This window comes from Rhipicephalus sanguineus, chromosome 11 (assembly GCF_013339695.2).
Source record: "Rhipicephalus sanguineus isolate Rsan-2018 chromosome 11, BIME_Rsan_1.4, whole genome shotgun sequence".
Lineage (NCBI taxonomy): Eukaryota > Metazoa > Arthropoda > Arachnida > Ixodida > Ixodidae > Rhipicephalus > Rhipicephalus sanguineus.
The window spans coordinates 24,300,527-24,319,518 of record NC_051186.1 but is presented as its reverse complement, the minus strand read 5'-3'; the positions used below and the strand labels follow the sequence as shown (position 1 = coordinate 24,319,518).

Sequence of the window (18,992 nt, the reverse complement as noted above, 5' to 3'; positions counted from 1 at the left end):
AGACTATTGACTTGGCGGCCTTCAAAACGTCCCGTGTAGCAGCCCATGCTTGACCATTGAGACTCTCGGTTGGATGGCTTTGCAAAGGCCCGTGTGACATAACATAACCTTCAGGCGACAAGCCGAAAGGACGTCAGAAGAAGCATCAAAAACCTTCCTGTGGCCTGGGCAGAAAGTTGGGTTTACAGGATAGCACTGACATGTGGTCGGCCAAACACGCAGATGTATAAATGCACTAAGGGAACACGGACAGAACGTTACAGGGTACAGAGCACTGCACGGGTCGGGATATCGGCCCGGGCCCGGCGCTCGTTGAAGTTTACCCGCCCGAACCCGGCCCGGTGACTCAAAAGCGAGACCCGGCCCCGCCCGACCCGACCGCAGATCGGACCCGACAGGGGCCCGAGCCAATAATCTAGGTGGCGTTACCCGAACGTGGAATCGACAGCAAGGAGTTTTAAGTAACAAATATCCACGTTTTGTTGGCGCATGCTGACAAGTATGCTTTAATCTGCGGCAATTCCTTGTACAAAAGGGCCTCACTGCGGTAACGGTTGGCCGAACAAACTGGGCACGATGAACGGTTATTCGGCAGCAGTATAATGTGCTTATCTTTAATACAAGTACAGTGGGAATCATCAAGAGCGTTTGGTAGATAGATACTGTAGCAAGAAAAGTGATTTGCAGCATGAGTTCAGTTTCAACAGGGAGCTCAGTAAGAACAGAGGAGCCTCAGTAACATTTGCTGACAGGCTAGCTGGTGATGCATAGTTCATAGGTAAAAACGACACAAACGAAACGAAACACACGGAAGACACGGGACAGAGTCCTGACTTCAACTAACGGTTTACTCTTGGGTGAGGACTTCTAGCTAAGTGCAGGTTTCAGCAGCGTATGCTATGCACGATTTGTACTGTGCTCTTTTTTTTTTTTTTCATATTATAATGGTGCATGCCTTGCCAACGATGTTGCACCGGTAGAAGGTGGCGATTGGACTACGCGGGCAGGAATTGCAAGAGGTGAACCGAGAGAGTTCGATCTATTTTCGGGGCTCGTTGCAGTTTGGTAATAAAGGCGCGAATAAGTTTCCCGATGATTACTCGTGTGGTGCATATGGTTCGAGGTAAGGGGACATCTTCTGACACGGAATTTGCAATTCTCTTTTTTCAAGCCAGATATTTGGTCAAACGAATATACTTTGCCCCCACACCTTGTTTGATGGTCCTGCGCTATTCCCGCACATTCCAACGCTGTTGCGGCAGTATGGTGTAGCTCTAGCACCGTATAGCGGAACAATATACGAAAGCTCAGACATTAACAATGTGGGCACACAAAGCAGGCTGTGCATGTCCATGTCGCGTCGCATGACCACTGGGAGCAGTGACGGAGCCACGGAAAAAGAATGCGTCTGTATAGTGATTCTATGCAACGGGACTCCGCGCAGACCTTTCGCTTTAGTGCACTGCTGGAACCTTCAAGAACGCTGCCCCGCTTTGGAGTCTCTGATGGCTGTTCCGATGATGAGTTATAGATACAAGTTTATTATAGTACATTTTTTACTGCGATTACAAAATAACATCTGGGATATGAAATAATAGCGAATACAATTAATAAAGCACATAATAGTGAGATGTTAACTATGTAAGCGCCTAGTCTGTTTACTTTTAGCTGACCGGTTTCAGATAAATCATGTACGCCGATATGCAAGAAGCAGAAGAAGTTCAGTATTTGTCCCTTATAAAACTTCTCCAAATAGCTTGCCCCACATAAACGAAAGCGTTTTTTTTTTTTTCGAAATAAAATACGTGGAACAATTATGTATGCACAGCGTATGTGGAACAATCTTAAGAACTGAGCAAAGTCCAAGCCCGGCCCGACCCGAGCCCGCCACCTCAAACCCGGGCCCGACCCTAAGCCCGGAGCTTCAGGCCCGAGCCCGGTCCGGGCCCGCCGCCTGAACTACTTTACACGGCCCGGGTTTTCGGGTAGGGCCGAGCCCGTGCAGTGCTTACTACAGAGACGCATCTGTCGATTCACTGCAATGCTCGCTCGTCTTTTCAAATGTGCCGCATGATCAGCCACCTTGGAGGTAAAAGCACGCGAGAGATGTTACACGCACAATCCGTGACCAACGTAAGGGCCGCATGGGTTGGCACTCCTCCGGTTGCTCTGTCACTAAGTGTCCTTAAACTCGATGGCGCCACAGCACACGCCACATGGTGCACGATAACACGTATAAATGTAGGCAAGGTGCTTCAGTTGCTGCAGGGCTTCCGTTTGTGCTTTTCTGTGTGCATCAATGGGTCCTTGTCTTCATCAAGCGCGACCAAAAAAAAAAAAAAAAAAGAGGTACTTTTTCGTATAAATTGTGCATTTAAAAAAATAACAAGCGCGTTTCGGTGTAGCCGCTGACGAAGGCAAACTGTCGGCTGTATGCGTATACACTCTGAACGTAAATTATACGTCTCAGTTGAAAATGTTCCACTTCGCATACGTGTTGAACCTGTGAAGGTTGGCGTTCCTTGGCCTCGCTGTTCCCTCGCGAGTGTCTGAATGCGTTGTCCAGCCGGTCGCCTTCGTTTCTCACTGCTCGGCGGCGGGTACCGGTAATGTCGAATCTGCGACGCCGTTGTTGGCACGAGCGAGCAGTGCGTATACGGAAAACGGGCGGGTATTGAGTGTGAAGATCGTTATAAAAACCGCACAAAGATGCGCCTTACGCCATCGATCGCATGCAAAATCCCAAGGCAGCCACCCACGTCCTCCCGCTTCTCCACACCAGCTGTGATACATGTAACACATGTGTACGTCTTGAGCGAAACACGATCGGCGTTCTTCTGTCGCGTCGACAACGGGAACTCTTTCCATGAAGAGAGTACCTCTCACATTGCGAAGCTACCTTGTGTTCGAAGGAGCTTTTCGCACGAATGAATGGGTTAAAGGGAAACAGCAAACCTACGCCGCCGTGTTCTGAGACTGTCCGGCGAGTGTCGCTTAAATTTGCCTGGCGTGTATACCATCGCACGTGTCCAATAACTGAAGCGATTGTTTCCCCCGCCTCTCCTCAATCGGACAAATGAGCTTTCACTAAAAGCGACATTGCGGAGACATTTCCAAAAGTGATCGTCTCAGAATACGGTCCATGATGGGGCGACACCTCCTTCTCGCAAAACGCGATTGACCAGCTTTTGAAGGGACAACGGCGCTTCGGCGGATCGGTCCGGTGACTCGAGCGGATCGGTGTCACGACGCAACGTGAAGACAAAAAAATGTTCTCATCTCCCGTGGCTATCTCCGTGGCAACGGGTGATTTACTGGGAATCCGAAATGATTGAACCGCGCAGCGAAAATAGGTCAGGCCGGGAGAAGAAAACACCCGTTTCAACCGCTCCCTACAACTGCAGGTCACACGCGCCGACTTAGAGCCCTCTTTCAATGATTTTCCGCAAAGTGCGTTTCCATTTTAATCTCTCTACTTTATTAACGAATATTCATAAATTAGAAATCTTAAAGCCTAACATATCTATCCGAAATTTTTCTGGTCTGTTTAATACAGATGTCTGCATTTTTAAGGAGTTTGCAGCGCAAGTGCTGAAGGGAAGGTGACACGGTGAAGAACGGAAGGCAAAGAGGGACGCGCAGACCGGGCACGTGCAGTGTCTGGTCTGCTTGCGAAATCGCACAAATATGTCCCTTCATATTTATTTTTTATCAATGAGCAGTCTTCAAGTCATCATCGAAACGTTAAGGTACGAAGTCTTGGCCAATCCGCCACGGTGGTCTAGTGGTTACGGTGCTCGACTGCTGACCCGAATGTCGCGGGATCGAATCCCGGCCGCGGCGGCTGCATTTTCGATGGAGGGGAAAATGTTTGAGGCCCGTGTACTTAGATTTAGGTGCCCGTTAAAGAACCCCAGGTGGTCGAAACTTCCGGAGCCCTCCACTGCGGCTTCCCTCATAATCATATCCTGGTTTTGGGCCGTTAAACCCGAACAATTATTGTAATTATTGGACAATCCCTCGGAGTGGGTATGTGCCGTAATGTTGGACCCGCCTTCTTCCCCTCCCGTTAAGTTAGCCTATGGCACTTTCGGTTCTATGAACCAGAGTTGCCTGCACGCTTCTTCGTGATGCATGCATGTGTGTACGTACGTGTGAATTCGTGACGAGCCCCGTTTTCATGCAGGATACCGCGTGCCGGGAATAATGACCCGCTCGGCGGGACCTCGAGTCCTGAACGCACCGACGAGGCGCACCAACGCATAGAAGGTGAGCGCCAAGAGAACGGTCCATTTTTCACTCTCATCTTCGAGTACCGTCGTTATCAAGTGTGCTACAACTTGTTGCGATGGAGTACTTTCGCACCGCGCTGCGATATGAAAGCAGTCTGCACCGTGGAGCGCGAAACGTATAGTGCATTGCGTCTAGTGATTGACTCTCATGTGTTTCTGCCAATACGTACGAGTCCTGTATACTCGTCCACGCCTCGAGGTCGCTTTGCTCGCCGTGAACGAACCACGCTCATGCTGCCGCCTGCTGCTGAATTTGGACTCTCGTGCGTGGGCACTATTTAGTAGTACACATTTTATTTACTGTCGTATACAGAAATACTGGACAGCTTCATTTCCTCCGCAAACTTCTTAAACTTTAGAGGATGGATGGATGGGTGCATGTTATGCTATGATTGTCCCATTTATAACGTGGCGGGGATCGAATCGCGACTAAGCTCTTTAAAAGAGAGGAACAAACATGTATTACTATGCTTTAATGCGGCCTAGTGCCTTGCCTACCTTAATAAGAAAATTCCTTCTCATAAAAAGGAAACTCATAAACTGACAACCCGACTTTCTACGCCTCATACGGCAGAGTATAAGTTTTCCCACCATATGTTTCTGCCCTTCCTCCCTACTTCTGCGCCACCAATCCTCCAACCTTCGTTTACTTATCTCCGTCCTGTTTACTTTTCCAGTGCTGTCCCTAAAAACCAGGTGCTTCATGTAGGCTATATATAGTGCCCAAACATAAACCCGGGTGAATATATTCACATTCAGTTAAAACTTGCTCCGTCGTGTCCTCTCCCACAGCAAGTACATTCGTCGTCGTCTTTGCCGAATCTCGCTTAACCCGGCCTCTCTCCAAGCCGTGTAGAGCGCTTCCCTTTGAGTCGTCATAAGCGGCATTGAACCCCGCTGTCTCGTTGGCACCTCTCTTGCATAGTCTGTCCCGGCAATCCGTCGTGGCATCAAGTGCTTATCTCACCGCCTTTGCTGATGGCGGCCTTCCCCAATGCGATTGTCCGCACGGTTTATGACCATGTATGAGAACACACAAAAGAACTCCGGGCACATTTATGGGCCAGGTTGTCGCGTCAACGATGTGCTCTGTGGTGTCATCGCAATGCAGCGTGTCGGATTAAGGCGCGGAGGTGAAAACGCCTTTTCTCCGAGGATCGCTTTCCGCACTGATGACGTTGCATTTTGCTTTCTTTTTGTATATTTACGTAAGGTTCGATTTGTCCGGGCGTGTGCATAATGCTGGTAGCGCTATATATATAGTCGTGCAGCTGGAATGCACCTTGCGAGGCTGAAGTTTGATGCCTCTCAGGGCACCAATATGTTCTTGCGCGTTTGAGTGGACTGAAATCGCGTTTAATATACTGTATCATTATGTGACTACCACTGGGTACAATTTGATGGTTAAGTTAATTTCTCTGCCAGTAATTCACCGTTCTTCGCCTTGTGATAAAGTGTTGGGGCAGTTAATACTTAATGGGGTCGTGCAACACTTTTTGAACGTCGTCATAAAGCCGACTGCCGATCGGTAGTCCGATCGGCCAATCGGGGAACATCGTCGTAAAACTCTACCTGTTGCTATGTATTTAAGGCATGAACGAGTGAATGAAATGTTTCAGCACAGTACGCGACAGCGAATTTGCGATTAGGTTTCAAAGACAGCGACAAGTCGCGTGTACACGCCATGGTGGTCTAAAGGTTATGGCGCTCGACTGCTGATCCGGAGGTCGCGTGGTCGAATCCCGGCCACGGCGGCCGCATTTTCGATGGAGGCGAGAATGCTTGAGGCCCGTATGCTTAGACTTAGGTGCACGTTAAAACACCAGGTTAAACCAGGTGGTCGAAATTTCCGGAGCCCTCCACAACGGCGTCCCTCATATCATATCGTGCTTTCTGGTCGTTAAATCCGAACAATTATTATTAGAAATCGCATACCCTTCTCTCGGCAAATTGTGTCATCCACGGGCCCAACAACGTCAACGGAAAGGAGGAAAATGGCCATTGGCTGATTTGATGATCGCGAGAACTTGCTCAAGGTCATGATCATGACGCGCGATGACGTATCTTCTTGACCCTTCACCCCTCCCTCCCCCCCCCCCCCCTTTCCCACGCACAAACATACACCTATAGGTGTAGCTTCCAGCAGCGTGCTCATCGGGGCAGGATCGAAGGCAGAAAGTACTTAAACTGCTACAAATCCCCGTAGATGCATGCGCTCGTTCTTGACGGATTGGAATATTTTTCGCGGCTGTCGATACGTGAGGCAATAAGCTGCCGTAGTGAGGCCATTCGATCATTTACTTCGAAGACTGTCGCAGGGCTCCTTTAAACAGAGAAAAATAATTCAGTTATACGGCGGGTCCCCTTCCTTCACGCGTCACCCGGAATCTAATTATTCAACGACGCATAGATTGAGCGGATTCCCGCCGTTCAGTGCACGTGTCGTCTTTTCTCCGCTCTCAAGTCGCATTGGCGCACTCGTAGCCGAGGGTGTGCACTGTCCTCGTTTATATAACTTAGAGCCGCTCTGTGCTTGTGCGCATGCGTGCGTGGACGCCGTTGATGTGGATCGCGCTGTGCCGATTTCGGGGCAAAAGGTCGTCTGAGCGTTGCGTGCGCTTTGTTGGAGGGTGCAAGAGAGAGCATGTGGCTACTGACCGCCGTGCATGTACATACGTATGCGCCGATAACGCCTGAACGGCTGAGTATCGACCGGCCCGTTTTTCAAATTTCTCCGATAAATTTTACACGGAGACCGCCGAGTCAGAGGCACTTTGCGTAAATCTTTGGGGTGTGCGCGTCGCGTGCGAAACCTCCGATGACACCGCCCGTTGGAATCTTGCAGCTCTTCTTCCTGCAGACGCGTATCGCGTGCCCGTTGGATTCACTGCTCGTACTAAAGAGCGTGCGAGGTCCTGCGTAACACCTCTCCCGCGCGTGCGTGCGTGTCGTAACCTCCGCCTGCGATGGTATACGGCAGAATGCGTGGTGCGCTCAGTGGATTGTCTCTCCGCTGCAGTGTTGCCGAGCGCACAATCGAGTGCGCGTGCGGTGTCGAGGAGGGTGTAACCTCGAGGCGGCGGAAGTTCGGTGTCGATTGACAGTGCGCCACGCTCGGTTGAACGGGCCAGCGATTCCTTTGAGCAGCCGAACGCGTCTTGGCACCTTTTGTGGGGTCGCGTAATGCCGCCAGATATGTGCTCCCGTCACGGCTGCAGTCGCTCGAGAGAAAGCTGGAACGGCATGCGCTCTAAACTTCGCGACTGCGCATGGTTTCCTCTTGGTTACTCATTATCCTACACTCATCTAAGAAAGAAAGAAAAAAAATACCTGATGCGCGTCAACTTCCTTTTTGAGAGTCACGCCACTGTCCGAAGAGAGTCTAATCATCTCCAAAAGATAGTGCATCTTTAGGGAGAGTCGGGACCAAGTTATTCACGAGGCGACCGCTTTGGCACAGTCGCTCGCTGCTCGATTTTTCAACCGCTCGGCCATCAACAAACCTTCGAGCCAATGAGGTGCGTAGTGACAGGTGCTGGTAGCGATCTCGGCTAATTCTTTGTGGCGGCGGGTATCGCAATCGCATGATGTGAACATCGGTCGCCTCGATTCTCTTTTTGGTCGCCAGCCGCGGAAGGTCTCACGACCGGTGCCAATCGCCGGTGTGAGCGAGTGCTGAGGTACACGCTGGGTCAGCCCTGAAGGCTGCTCTCATGAGACGTGGCCGACGTCACTTAAAGGACCCCTGACACCGAATTTGGAAACTCGAGATGCTTGTGTTGTTTGATAGTCCTGCATGCGGGCGCACTTCTGACCGATTGAGTGACGAGCGTTGCCTTTAAGATATTTTAATTTGGTTTTAAAGTAAGCCTGAGTGCTCATCTGAATTTTGAACTCCTATCAACATAACCACTAGTATGACGTAGACGTAGGCCCCTTGTGACGTTGCAGAGGTAAAGCAAGTGTTGTCGACGTCACAGACAGAAATATGCGCGGTGCATGCACTGTGGTATATTGCGAAGCATGTTTGCTTTCCCACCTTCTCCTTCTTCGGTACGTGTCGGCAGGCAGCGTGAGCTCTCCGTGTGTGTGTTCTCCAACTGGCAGTTCAACAAGCGCGTGGCTGACGTCACCCAATACTGAGCGCACGTCATCACGCGTGCCCCGAGGCGCGACCGCCGCGGCGCGGCGCTAGTTTCTTATCCTCTTTCGGCGCGCGTTTTGAACCTACACTAAAAATGACCACAATTAACGCTGCTAGGATTATATAGACATCACGTTGGAGGATTTACGGTGTCATTCCGTGATTACAAGACATAGACCTACTTATTACAACATAAATGTCCCAAACAAGAAATCGGCTGTCAGGGGCCCTTTAAAGTCTCGGGATATATACTGCCGTTGCGGATCATGAACAGTTCGGTCAACTCCGGCTGTTGTATACGTGGCTGCGGCGGCTCTATGAGACGCCATGTTTTCAACAGCACCTACACTGGGGCTCGTTGGGCGTGTTTTCCGTGTGCCTTCCACAAGAGTGGAATGGAGGACAAAAGTGCGAAATAAACGTTTGGAAAGGGCTAGGCGACCTAGCTCGTGCGTCTGTTCAGGAGCGTCTTCCATCACGTGATGAGCGAGCCGCTCTGTCGTTTCTTTGTTTGCCGAGCCTTCTTCATACGCCCCGCCGTTGGCTCGATGTACTACGCTCCTCGCCGACGGAACAATGGGAAGCCTGGATGTGCGTACAGATATGTTTGCGAGGTGGTTATACAGCTCTCGTAGAATAAAAACTACGCTGACGACAGTCGAGGTGCTGGGCGACGCGCGGAATTTAGCTACTCGGCACGTGCGCGCCCAAGGCATACACCTCGAAGCATTTGCCGAGTCGAGGTTTGGCTTTAAGAAAATGTAGGGATGGCGAGGGATAGCCGACACAAACCGAGTTTCCATGGTCGTTGCTGTTTCATCTTGCTGCGTGATTAAACATACTAAAAGATTATAAGGGAGGGGAATTGTGAAGCCTGTTTATGGTTAGTTACGATCGCGTGATGCCAAAAGATAATAAAGCAAAGAAATGACACCATAGGAGATCGCTGATTGTCTTACACCAAAACTTAGAGCTATGAAAAAACAGCAACTTGCCGCCCTTCTTTTCATTAAGGCGAAAGCGCGAAAATTGACCGTCGGCGTCGCGAGCACAGCAAGAGCGATGCAAGAAATCATGACGTGATGGCGTCACCATATGACAGCATCAAGACGTCACAGATTAAAAAAAAAAAAAAAACCTGTGACGTAATTAAGACGTCACAAATGCTGGTGTGACGTCACGGTGACGTAACTTCACACGATGCCGCGATCACATGACATCGTAGCTTGGTCAACTGGGCCGATGACGGAGGCTGTGCAAAGCCAGGTAAGGTGCCTCCGATCCTGGAGGCAATGCAAAACCACGCTAGGTGCACAAAGCTTTCGGAGGATGGTGGCGCAGAATCAGTACATCGTCTGAGAAGAAAAAGATGGCGGCTTTGGCCTTCTCTTAGGTGACTGCACAAGGGAGCTCTGTGAGTTTTTCCTCAATGCGACCACCAAAATGTATTGGAGGGCATGAGAGGCAAAGTCGAGGTTTTGACGGAAGCTCTATATACTGGTCGGGAAATAGCATCATAAAAATTAAAACAAGGACCACGAATAAGAAAAATAAATAAATAAAACGTCCTCTGACGGGAGCAATTAATTGTTCACAAATCGAACATCTTTTTTTTTTCTTTTTCGTGGTCGGTGTCCCTGTTTAAATTTTTCTGCAAGTGAAGCGCGCGGAAACAGGCTCAATTCGCCTCTGTGTTTCAATTACTTCAGCATCCGAACGAGGCCTCGTTTTGCACCGTTGTCGTGTCTCCTGTATGCATTCGGCCCCGTCGTGCCAGTTGAGGGTCGAGCGACGGTTGATTCTTCTTTTAGCGTTCTTTACTAAAAACGCAAGAATTATTGGCACGGGGCTGTTCTGTGGCAGAATGCGGCCGTGGCGGCTGCATTTTCGATGGAGGCGAAACTGTTTGAGGCCCGTGCTTAGATTTAGGTGCGCGTTAAAGAACCCCAGGTGGTCGAAATTTCCGAAGCCCTCCACTACGGCGTCCCTCGTGATCATATCGTGCTTTTGGGACGTTGAACCCCAGATACTATTATTCTGTGGCAGAATGCAGCAGTCTGACTTTCCTTATGGTATCCGAACGAGACACAAGTCCAGGAGAATAAAATGGATGCTTTAAACGATAGTAATAATTTGTCGGGTTTTACGTTGCAAAATCACGATGTGATTATATAGAGGCACGCAGTAGTGGAGGGCTCCGGAAATTTCGACCACCTGGGGTTATTTAACGTGCACCTAAATCTATGTACACGGGTGAATTCATTGAATTTCTTCCCCATTGAAATGCGGCCGCCGTGGCCGCCCTTGCAAAAATGCAGATTGAGTTTTAATTGACCTGGAACCGAGCATGTATTGAGTCAATTGCAGGTCAATTCAACCGCATTGTCTATTGGGTCAGCTCGGTACAGATTCAATTGACTAAAGGTAAGAAAGCGCCAATTTACTCACACTCTATACGCATTAAATTGACTTTCAAAAAACTAAGTGTCAATTGACCCACACTGTATACGCGTTAAATTGACTTTCAATAAACTAAGCGTCAATTGACCCGCACTGTATATGCATTTAATTGACTTTCAAAAAACTAAGTGCCAATTGACTCACACTCTATACGCATTTAATTGGCTTTAAAAAAACTAAGTGCCAATTGACTCACACTCTTTGCGCATTTAATTGACTTTAAAAAATCTAAGCGCCAATTTACTCACACTCTATACGCATTAAATTGTCTTTCAAACAACTAAGTGCCAATTGACTCGAACTCAACGTATGCATTATTGACCGGCTACTGAGCCTGCTACCTCAAGTCTTTTATGTTTTATGCTTCTCTAGCTTGCGATATGACATTTTACTTTTTTTTTGCATCACACAGGTGTAATGTCCCAATGTACCTGGAATTAGTTTTCTTGTTTATATATAATAATGTTCTATATAGCTACAAAAGCATCATGAAGCACGCATGTGCAGGGCATCTCCTTAGGTACAGGGCCAAGTTTCACCGCAGGGCCTCCCTCCCGGCCGCCCCCCTTTCTTCTTCGTTGTTGAGTACTAAAAAAAAGCAACGAAAAAACGAAAATTAAGCGAGCTAGGTGCTTTGATCGAAGGTCGCAAGATCGATGCTGCTGGTCCCCGCGGCTGTCGACGGGGTAAAGGGGAAGTTAACAGTTCTTTGAATGCAAGATCAAAGGTTTTTCTCACCATGAATTGTCAAAAAACATGCGTAGCCATATGACCCGCTATGACGGATCGTGTCGCGGTCAAGTGCGACACTTGCATTTGCTTCAATGATGCGCTAAAAGTTTGCCTTCCGAGATTAGCAAAAATACCGTTGATGCAATGTTTATCGGAATGTGTATTCAATGCTTTGACAAGCAGTGTCCTTATTATTATTATTTTATTACTATTTATTCATGAGAAGTACGATAAAAATGCGGGTCGAGCACGTCGTGGTAGCCGGCTTACGCGAAAGGACTGCGGATTCGACGAACGCGTCCTTCAATGGTCGTGCATTTTTAAGCCGCTCTCCCGTGGGGGGAAAAGGCGCGCCCTATTGTTCCGAAACTCGCCTGTCTGGTAAGTCGCGGGCGGTATTCTTTGCACGTGGCGGGGACCATCAGGGGTGAAGAATTCGGAGAACGCATGTCGGAAACTTCCACTGCACAGGTGCAAGGAGGCCCGTCTACTGTTGCGATCAAGAAAATAACGCGGGAAAAGATCAATCTGTATTTTATAGGGTGCTAATATTGCGCCACGAATACTTGAAATTTAGTTCACAAATAAGCTTCGCAGAATTTATTGGGAGTTACACCCGTGTAAATTTCTGACGGTCACTTTAGCTCTTGTGTATCCCTCCGCGCCGCACTTTCTTCTTCAGAATTGCTCACCAGCGTCGCGAGTGTGGTCGTCTCTGATTTCGTAGACAGCGAGTACCGCGATTTACACAGGCTATCAGCGAAAGTGTGAAGAAGCTACTTCGCTCATGTGCTGCAATTGTGGCCGTACATGGAAGTTTGTTTCGGCGGAACGGTTGTTCATCAGACCCAGCATCGCAACTTTCCTGCGGCAAAATGGACGACTCCATCGTGGCTTCCTTTCTGCAAAGCTGCAGAGACACACCGTCACCTTGATGTGCGATCAACATTTTCTGTATTTGCTGGATCTCCAAACCACGTGCATCTGTTGATTATCTTTGAAGGTAAGTTTATCATTTTCACTGCCTTCGTACGTTCTATTCGAAAGTTATGAAACCTGAAAAAAAGTATTGTGCGTTGGATCTTTTATCAGTATGCTACTACGTAACTATTGTGGTTTACATTATTAAACCGTCCTCTTCTACCTATTTCATTTTTTATGACAACATTTTCTCTCTTTTTTTTTTTTGTATTTCTTACAGGCAGGCTTCGCCCTGGTTATTCGGAAACAGGCGCAACGCCAACTAAATGATGGCATTCGTCTCTATTGGAGTTTTCATAAAAATAAATGTAGATGTTAACAGATCTGTGTTTTACATTTTGGCTTGAACACTTTACAGAACACCGAAGGTCAGCTGCAGCTTACACAGTGAAGAAATCACAACATCGGCATCACAGTACATGTGCGTGTATGGTGTCGTTCAGGTGAATAGTGGGCCCGTGTACTAATTTGCGACTTCTCTCCCAGTTTTTACCTTGTTCGTACGATTGAACCATTGAAACATCAGCGCACGCCAGGAAAAACTCTCGCTAGGGCAAAGCATTGAAGGCGGCATGCAGATTTTCTTTCATGTTCGGCACAGTAAATTCGAATGATCAGCCTTATGGCTAGCAAATGCTTAAAAAATACACTGATAGCATGTAATGTATATTATTGGGTACCACTTCTAAAACATAACATTTAAGTGGCTAGTTTTCAAGAAATGTCGCAAATAGCCTACGTTCCTAAACGCGGAGGAACTCAGCCACCATTTTTCACAATTGCGTAACGCGCTTGCATACCAGATGCTTTTTACTGAACACAATAAGGGTTGAATATACACTCCCCTAAACTGTTTCAATTGAAACTGAGTACACACAGTCAATAGCTGGTCAATAGCTCCTTTTGACTCGCACAAAAGACGCTAAATTGACATGCAAAATATGATTTTCAATAGAAACACGGTGGCCAATATCCTTGTGTAACTCAATAGAAAAAGTCAATTGGCGCTCAATTGGCGCTCACAAAAGACGCTAAATTGACACGCAAAATATGATTTTCAATAGAAACACGGTGGCCAATATCCTTGTGTAACTCAATAGAAAAAGTCAATTGGCGCTCAATTGGCGCTCACAAAAGACGCTAAATTGACACGCAAAATATGATTTTCAATAGAAACACGGTGGCCAATATCCTTGTGTAACTCAATAGAAAAAGTCAATTGGCGCTCAATTTAAACACAATACATCCTATAGAGAAAAGTCAATTTAGCCTTAATTAAACCTCTATAAGCATTTTTGTAAGGGCGGGAGTCGAACCCGCGTCCTCGAACTGAGCATTGGAAGTGGTGATAAATCGTCGGTCGTGGAATGCTGCTGGAGCCAACGTTTGGTCAAGGCGACTTGGTCAGGGCAGAAAATAACAAGTAATGTCTCCCACGGTTTTATTTTATTTATTCGTTTACAAATACTGCTGTCTCAGGTTCTGAGACATAGCAGGAGTATGTACAAATGTTCATCACAATGAACAAACAAATACGATTCAACGAAACACACCATTGCTTTTCGAATTGCCGATACCTGTGCAGAGACCCACCAAGTTCGTTCCATAAGTGCACCGTTCGCGGTGAAAAGGAAAACCTAAAGCAATCGAGAATCGATCTGAAGGGCATAATATTCAGGGGTTCACATCGTCGATTACGGCGTGCAGAAGCTGCAACGAACGAAACGGGCGCGTTTTTCTTTCTTTATTTTGTTATGCGTCGATTGCTAGTAAGGAAAACGGGGCTTCGCGATTAACCTCCTCGTGAATTTTTTCTGATAGTGTTCCTGATTACTTGTCCTGACGTTAATCAAGTCGCCTCGTCGAAACCTTGGCGCAAGCGACATTTCCCTCCGTTCGACCATTTCTCATCACTTTCGCACTGATAGGCGTTCACTAACATGGGCACCGGCCGTCTTTGCGAATGTTTGCCCGCGCATTTGGTAGCGTTCTATCCCCGCGACCAGCGCCCGCCGTGTGCTTCTTTACTCGGTGTTCAGAAGCCTTTGCACGATCGTGCTATATGGTCGATTAGTGCACCTGCTGCATACTCGGGGGCGCACTCGACCGTCGTGCGCGCTCGTCAGCGCAGCGTCAATGTCTGTATCCTATAATCGGCACATTTCTCTGCTATATGCGAAGAAAGAGAGAGAGACTCCCGAGGGCTCGTCGATCGCGCTGCTGGTGATTTATGCCGTTTCGATCGTCCGTCTATAGTAGAAGCGGCCGTGAAGTTGATTTGTGTGCTTTGCTCTCTCCGTGTTTTCCGTTGTGTGCTTTGCGCAGCGAGTGTTCGGGGAGATTTCGTGCTATAGCACAGGGAGAGAAGATTGTACGGGGTGCGATATTCCAAGGCAGCGAGTTATGTATAGGCTTAGAATAACAGAGAGCTGAGCTAGTTGGTAAGTATTCATTCTAAAAAGACAGGGCGTGCAAACACGGACACAAGAAACAAGTCAGGACACCACAAACCGTTGTGCGTCTCTTCATTTGTTAGTCGGCGGTTGTGATGTCCTGACTTCTTTTTTGTGTCCGTGTTTACACGCCTTGTCTTTTTAGAATGAATATGTACAGGCTATCGTAAGCGAGAGATACGCGCGCTCTTTATTTTTACCGCTCCGTTGTAGTGTCTCTCCCATGGGAACACGACTGTTGTGAACATAACCTTCGGCCTCGTGTCCACCGGGATAGGCTGCCGTGGTGTGCAGCCGAACAGAGCGACCCGAAAGACCAGGACAGAGCCGACGTCTTCTTCTTTTTTTTTAAGCATATATGCTTTTAGTGACGCCGCATGTCGTCGGCCATTTGCACAGCCCGCGGGCAACAGGTAAACGGTGCGTCGGGACCGCGAGAAATGGATTCTCACGGCCGCGCTACTCCTTTTCTGGAGCTCGCTCATCACGAGGAAGAAGAGCTGGGACGCGCGCTGGTTCGTGGACAGCGCGTCGCTCTTAACGCGCCCTTGATTGTGATGCATCGGCGTCATACACTCCTTATCCTCGAATGTGTAGTACGGGTGAGGCGGAGCGTTTAGCGCTCTCCGCCTGTCATCCGTTGCGTCCGTATATTTAGACGAGCCTTCCATCGGGGTTGCGACCCCTCTCTCATCGCGAATAACCTGACCGCGTGCTTCTACGTTTCTCTCTTGCGGTGGTGTCCGGCGTCTATAATGTATACACTGCGTGGCATCTATTTGCGTCCTTTTCCACAGATCTCGGTAAACAGTCCGCGCGTGTAATTGATGCGCTTTGAGCGGCCTCATCGTGAACGCGCTGTTTTTGGCTGCCGCCTTGCCCTACTAGAGTTTTTCAGGACCAGCCCAAAATGACGCCTTCTTTTCGAAACACGGATATGTGCCAGCTAACTCGAGGAGCGAGTGTTGCGGGTCTAGTTTGTAAAAGGCTCTTTCTCGTCCTGTCTTCTTCTACTAAGTTTAGGTGCTCAAAATAATTACTGCCTCTCGATGCCTACAGCATACGTTTGCTGTAAATGTCCACCCTGTGACATTACTGTTCGGCTTAGCAGAAGCAAGATATACCCGTGTTCACAGCTCGATATTAGTCTGTAGTATATTCGTCAAGGAAAAAAAAGAAAACAAAAATGGGTTCGCCGCAGGCATATCGCATAAAAAAACCACCTCCGTCTATTTTCTGCGTCCGCATAATTTACCTATCGAGCAGCTATAGTTTTTGCGTGTGCACATTTGTGTCTGAAATAAATGCTATCTTGGTCTGTTTATTTATATGCTTAATTACTTTCATTGTCTGGCTGGATGTTCTCACTTTTTTTTTTTTTAATTCACTTGGACGCAGCATTTCAGTGTGCAAGAAGGAACCTCGATCTTACCCAGGAAACAGAACTGTTCCTTTTTGTAACTTCTGCCGTAGGGCATACTGGCGTCAATAAAAATAAAAGTAAAAAAAAAATACCCGGTGCAGTCAGCTAACGTCTGAACCCTCTCGGTGTGCACTTAACGCAACTCCTTTGAATAGTAACAATAATTGTTATAGTGTTTCACGTGCCGAACCCGCGATACCATTATTAGGCACGCCGTAGTGGGGGATTACTACGTATTACTTTCGACCCCCTGGTCTGCTTTAAATCTAAACTAGGTGCACGGGCGTTCGTTGCATTCTGCCCTCATCGAAATGCGCGGCCGCCATGGCCAGGAATCGAACCCGCGATCTCCTTTGAATCGCTAACATCTGCCTAGATATTTGCCGATAGCGCTCAGACTCTGCTCACGTTTCAGCGAGAGAGTGGAGCGCGGTGTACAATCGTGAAGAAGAGGTGAATGGTCGGGCGGAGCAACGTCGATTGCCTCAGCCGTTATATTGGACAGAGCGGTAATGCGGAGATACGTGTTGAGAATGGCGTATATCGTAACTACGCCGACCAATCGCCCCGACAGCTTCGTAAAACAGCGGCGCATTCGGGTGTGTACCGCTCGCGGCTGCTCCGGTGGCGGGCGGGAAGCGCACCGCGGCCATGCGTGCATGCTCGCCCCAGGTTATGTGTCGCGTTCGTCACGACGATCGTGTGCGCACGCGCAGCCATAAACAACACGCGCCAACAATCATGTGTGTGTTCACACGTGGGCAGCTCCGGGATTAAGGCCGTAATGACGCGTCCCGCGCCCCCATGCGGCCTCGGGTGGTCGGTGGGATTTTCGTATCGTGGGGCGCGATAATTTCGTCTAATCAGCGCCAGGCGCGCACAATGGTGGCTGTCTGCGTGATCCTCCAGCACGTTTAGCTTAATCCGGATCCCTTGTGTCTGAGCTCACTCGGAACTGTGTATGGTGCGCTGAGCATATACCATACTTGCTCGAATTTAGGCCACCTTCGTGTGCCGCGCTTGCCAACGATCGAAGGTTTTGGGAGCTTAGAAAGTAACGACGTGGTAGTATACCTGAAATACTGGGAAAGCGAGCTGGCGACTTGAGACAAATAACTATCACTGACAAATTAAAGTAATCCGCTTCGTTGTGCTTGCCATGACATTCGCGTCGAGTGGGAGCCCACCTGAGCGGCACCATTTAAAACCTTGTCGAGCTTAGCGTTGGTTTTGTGCACACAGAGCTTCGGGGGACGCGAACAGGGCGTGGGCATTTGCTTATGTAATTACGCTATTTAAGTTATGCCAAGGACGCCTTCTGTCCTCAGTGCCATAATCACCTCGTGGTTTTGGCCCCGGAAAGTATAAGCTGACCCATATATCCGAGTGAAGGCGGTATATAACTCGGGCGTGGTGCGATGGAAATCGTGGCCTGAGGGATGCGCGTTGTTCCGCACGGAGTGTGTCTCGCACACACTCGCCTGTAGGCGACGATTATAAAAAAAAAAGGCCCAGCTCGAATTAAATTCTCGGCGGGCATCGCTCTCCGAGCACGGCCGACTGCCCCAGTGGTAATAATGGCCGGATGCACGAAGTTGACACAGACGCGGTGGTGCGGCCGCCGGCCGAGTCGTGCACAATTCTCGCGCGTAAGTTGTGCAGTAAACAAGAATGGATGACTGGCGAACAGGCGCCGGCTAATCGAGCGTTTCGCATCGGAATTCTATTAAAGGGGCGCACGACGGATACAGCTTCGTCCTAAAGAGAACGCTTTCTTTCTTTCTTTCTTTCTTTCTTTCTTTCTTTCTTTCTTTCTTTCTTTCTTTCTTTCTTTCTTTCTTTCTTTCTTTCTTTCTTTCTTTCTTTCTTTCTTTCTTTCTTTCTTTCTTTCTTTCTTTCTTTCTTTCTTTCTTTTTCAAAGACGGGTGCTAATCCACGTGAAGCTGGCGATTAACATACGGTGTGGCTATGTAATTGTTTTTTTTTTTTGTTCTGTTCTGTGTGTGTGTAAAGCAGCTCGAATGTGTGTCAGTCGGTGTGTGTGTCTTGTTGGCTGGGTGCGTGGCGTGGTGCATCTCCGTGCTTCGTCATGCATTCTCGTTCACAGGCGCCCTTTCCGACCTCTGCCGGCAGCCGCGACCTTCGAAAAAAAAAAAAAACAGTGCATCCCGGATCGTGACTTCCATTCCGGCGTTTCCTTCTTGCTTGCTCGCAGAAAAAGGGCGCACCCTGCGCGTCATATGCAGCCGGCGTGTGCGCAGTATTGTTGCCGGCAGACTCGATAGAGAACGTTGCGTTGTTACGAGCCATTCCAGCTCGGTTATGCCTCGTATCAGCTGGGATGTCGTGACCACGCTCTTTAAGTTCGTCCAAGTGCCAAAACCAAGATATGGTTATGAGGCGCACCGTAGTCGGGGACTCCGCGTTGATTCTGACCATCTGGGGTTCTTTAACGTGCACCTAAATACGGGTACGCGGGTGTTCGTTAAATCAGGCCCGCAAGGCCT

The 18,992-nt window shown here is 48.6% G+C and overlaps 1 protein-coding gene across 3 annotated transcripts in view; it reads left to right on the top strand.

The window, feature by feature from the left end:
* Window positions 1-18,992, top strand: part of LOC119374082 (uncharacterized) — a 471,916-nt gene that overhangs the window by 80,340 nt on the left and 372,584 nt on the right. For 2 of the 3 annotated variants that reach the window (XM_037644139.2, XM_037644140.2), the window contains exon 2: window positions 4,187-4,269. The exons of the other annotated variant lie outside the window; for it this stretch is intronic. The gene's annotated coding sequence lies outside the window, so the exon portion shown is untranslated. The remainder of the gene's footprint in view (window positions 1-4,186; window positions 4,270-18,992) is intronic. 3 annotated transcript variants of the gene reach the window in all.